General features: G+C 57.3%; 1 long non-coding RNA gene across 1 annotated transcript in view; it reads left to right on the forward strand.

The window, feature by feature from the left end:
• The window catches only part of LOC121660644, a 4,172-nt gene extending 1,630 nt beyond the window's left edge, over positions 1-2,542 (forward strand). Inside the window, exon 3 of the long non-coding RNA XR_006014738.1 lies at positions 2,306-2,542. This is a non-coding gene — a long non-coding RNA (uncharacterized LOC121660644). The remainder of the gene's footprint in view (positions 1-2,305) is intronic.
• The last annotated feature ends 1,820 nt before the right edge of the window (positions 2,543-4,362 follow it).

Consider the following 4,362-nt stretch of genomic DNA (forward strand, 5'->3'; position numbering starts at 1 on the left):
TGACAGTGACAGTGACACACTGACAGTGACAGTGAGACAGAGATGGCAACACAGCGACACAGTGATAGTGACACAATAAAAGTGATACAGTGGAAGTGACACAGTGGGACAGAGACAGTGACACAGTGGCAGTGACACAGTGACAGAGATGGTGACATAGTGACAGTGACACAGTGACGCACTGACACGGTGACACGGAGACAGTGACACGCTGATCATGACAGTGAGGCACTGATAGTGACACAGTGACAGTGACATACTGACAGTGACAGCAGCACAGTGACAGTGACACACTGACAGTGACAGTGACACACTGACAGTGACAGCGACACAGTGACAGTGAGACAGAGACGGTGACACACTGACAGTGATAGTGACACAATGACAGTGACACACTGACGGTGACACACTGACAGTGATAGTGACACAATGACAGTGACACACTGACAGTGACACGGTGACAGCGACACAGTGACAATAACACACTGAGAGTGACACAGTGACAGTGACACAGTGACAGTGACACGCTGATAGTGACAGTGAGACAGAGACGGTGACACAGTGACAGTGACACACTGACAGTGACACACAGTGACAGCGACACAGTGACAGTGAGAAAAAGGTGGTGACACACTGACAGTGACAGTGACGGTGACACAGTGATAGTGACACAGTGACAGTGACACACAGTGACAGTGACAGTGACACGCTGACAGTGACAGTGACACTGATAGTGACACGGTGACACACTGATAGTGACACAGTGACAGCGACACAGTGACAGCAACACAGTGACAATGACACAGATGGTGACACAGTGATGGTGACAGTGACAGTGATACAGTGACAATGACACAGTGACGGTGACACAGTGACACAGCTACAGTGACACACTGACAGTGACGGTGACACAGTGACACAGTGACACTGACAGTGACACACTGACAGTGATGGTGACACAGCGACAGTGACACAGCGACAGTGACACAGTGAAAGTGACAGTGACAATGACACAGAGATGGTGACACAGTGATACAGTGACACAGTGACAGTGACAGTGATACAGCGAAAGCGACACAGTGAAAGTGACACAGTGACACGGTGATAGTGACAAAGTGACACGCTGGCAGTGACACACTGACAGTGTCCCCAAGACCCCCAAAAGGGACCCAGATGTCCCCAAGACCCCTAAAAGAGACCCAGGTGTCCCCAAGACCCCCAAAAAGGGGACACAGTCACAGTGACACGGTGACACACTGACAGTGACGGTGACACAGTGACGGTGGCGCAGTGACACAGCGACAGTGACACACTGACAGTGATGGTGACACAGTGACAGTGACAGTGACACACTGACACACTGAGTGACAGTGACAGTGACACAGTGACAGTGACGGTGACACAGTGACAGTGAGACAGTGACAGTGATGGTGACACAGTGACACTGACACACTGACAGTAACACACTGACAGTGATGGTGACACGGTGATACAGTGACAGTGACACAGTGACATTGTGGTAGTGACGCAGTGACACAGTGACAGTGACACAGCGACAGTGACACAGTGACACAGAGATGGTAACACGGTGATACAGTGACAGTGACAGTGATACAGCGAAAGTGAGACAGTGAAAGTGACACAGTGACACAGTGATAGTGACAGTGACATTGTGGTAGTGACGCAGTGACACAGTGACAGTGACACAGTGACACGCTGGCAGTGACACACTGACAGTGTCCCCAAGACCCCCAAAAGGGACCCAGATGTCCCCAAGACTCCTAAAAGAGACCCAGGTGTCCCCAAGACCCCCAAAAAGGTGCTCACAGTCACAGTGACACAGTGACGCACTGACAGTGACAGTGACGGTGACACAGTGACGGTGACACAGTGACACAGCGACAGTGACACAGTGACAGTGACGGTGACACAGTGACACACTGACAGTGACACAGCAACAGTGACACAGTGACACTGACTGTGACAGTGACAGTGACACAGTGACAGTGATGGTGACACAGTGACACAGCAACAGTGACACAGCGATGGTGACGCAGGGGCACAGCGACAGTGACACAGTGACGGTGACACAGTGACACACTGACAATGACAGTGATGCAGTGACACAGCGACAGTGACACAGCGACAGTGACACGGTGACACACTGATACAGTGATACAGTGACAGTGACACACTGACAGTGACGGTGATACAGTGACAGTGACACACTGAGTGACAGTGACACAGTGACACAGCGCCAGTGACACACTGACACAGTAACGCTGTCCCCATTGTCCCCCCACAGGTGACAGAGTACACCGTCCATGTCCCCCGTCCCCTGGGGCGGCTGCTGCTCGTGCAGGTGCACAAGGGGCCCTGCGGGGGCCTCCCTGAGAGCTCCTGGTACCTGGAGACCCTCAGCGTGTGGGGACAGTTTGGGGACACCGCCGGGGACACCGCAGAGCACGGGGACAGCGAGGACAGCGAGGACAGCGGGGACAGCGAGGAGGAGGAAGAGGACAGCGAGGACGAGGTGACGGAGGATGAGGGGACAGAGGACGAGGGGACAGGGGACAGTGAGGGGACAGGGGACACCGATGAGGAGGAGGAGCCGGAGGAGGAGGAGCTGGAGGAGGAGCCAGAGGAGGAGGAGGAGCCTGAGGACAGCGAGGGTGACATCGGCACTGCCACCACAGGTGAGGGCGGTGACACTGCAGGGACATCGGCAGTGCCACAGGTGACACCTGTGGCGGTCCAGGTGACATCAGCAATGCCACGGGTGACACCTGCGATGGCACAGGTGGCATTGGCAGTGCTACAGGTGACACCTGTGATGGCGCAGGTGACATTGGCAGTGCCACGGGTGACGTCTGTGATGGCACAGGTGACATTAGGTGACAGGTGTGATACCACAGGTGACATCGGCGCTGTCACAGATGACACCTGCGATGGCGCAGGTGACATCGGCGCTGCCACAGGTGCCACCTGTGATAGCACAGGTGACATCAGCAGTGCCACAGGTGCCACCTGTGATGGCACAGGTGACATCGGCGCTGCCACAGGTGACACCTGCGATGGCACAGGCGACATTGGCAGTGCCACAGGTAACGGGTGTGATACCGCAGGTGACATCGGCAGTGCCACAGGTGACACCTGCGATGGCACAGGTGATGCCACCACTCAGGAAAGCGACACCTCTCACTCTGTGGGTGGTGTCACAACCTCCGCAGGTGAGAGCTGTGACACCACAGGTGACGCCACTTCCGTGGGTGACACCTGTGGCGCTGCGGGTGACGTCACAATCTCTGTAGGGGACGCTTGTGACGCTATAGATGATGTCATCTCTGTAGGTGACACCTGTGGTATTTTAGGTGATGTCACCAGCTCTAAAAGTGACACCTGGGACACTGTGGGTGACATCACCCCCGCAGGTGACACCTGTGACAGTACAGGCGGCGTCACCGCCGCGGGTGACACCCATGATGTGAGAGGTGACGTCACCCCTGCGGGTGACACCGGTGATGTGAGAGGTGACGTCACCACCGCAGGTGACACCAGTGATGTAAGAGGTGGCATCACTTCCGCGGGTGACACCGGTGATGTGAGAGGTGACGTCACTGCTGCAGGTGACATCTGTGATGTGAGAGGTGACGTCACCGCCACAGGTGACACCGGTGTCCCCGCAGGTGACCCCGATGACGCCGTCCACGCCGGGCCCTTCCACTTCCCATGCTACCGCTGGCTCGAGGGCTATGGCACCTGGGAGCTGCCCGAGGGCACAGGTGGGGACACCCGGGGGACACCTGGGGGACACCCAGGGACACCTGACTGTCCCCCCACCTCCCTGACGATGTCCCCGACGATGTCCCCGCAGCCACCACGCCGGCCATGGAGCGGCACCCGCGGCTGCAGCGGCAGCGCCGGAGGCACCTGGTGCAGCAGCGCCGGCGCTACAGGTGAGGGACAGGTGGCATCGTGTCACCTGCAGGGGTGTGGCACACCCAGGGGTGTCCCTGTGTCCCCCCAGGTGTGTTTGTGTCCCCAGGTGTGTCCCTGTGTCCCTCCAAGTGTGTCCCTGTGTCCCCCCAGGTGTGTTTGTGTCCCCCCAGGTGTGTCCCTGTCCCCTCCCCGGTGTTGTCACCCTCCTGTGACCCCTGTCCCTGTGTCTCCCCCCCCAGGTGTGTCCCTGTGTCCCCCCAGGTGTGTTTGTGTCCCCAGCTGTGTCCCTGTGTCCCTCCAAGTGTGTCCCTGTGTCCCCCCAGGTGTGTTTGTGTCCCCCCAGGTGTGTCCCTGTCCCCTCCCCGGTGTTGTCACCCTCCTGTGACCCCTGTCCCTGTGTCTCCTTCCAGGTGTGTCCCTGTC

This window comes from Corvus kubaryi, unplaced genomic scaffold (genome assembly GCF_017639235.1).
Source record: "Corvus kubaryi isolate FWS band 111438036 unplaced genomic scaffold, C.kubaryi_AGA036_p1.0 36736, whole genome shotgun sequence".
Lineage (NCBI taxonomy): Eukaryota > Metazoa > Chordata > Aves > Passeriformes > Corvidae > Corvus > Corvus kubaryi.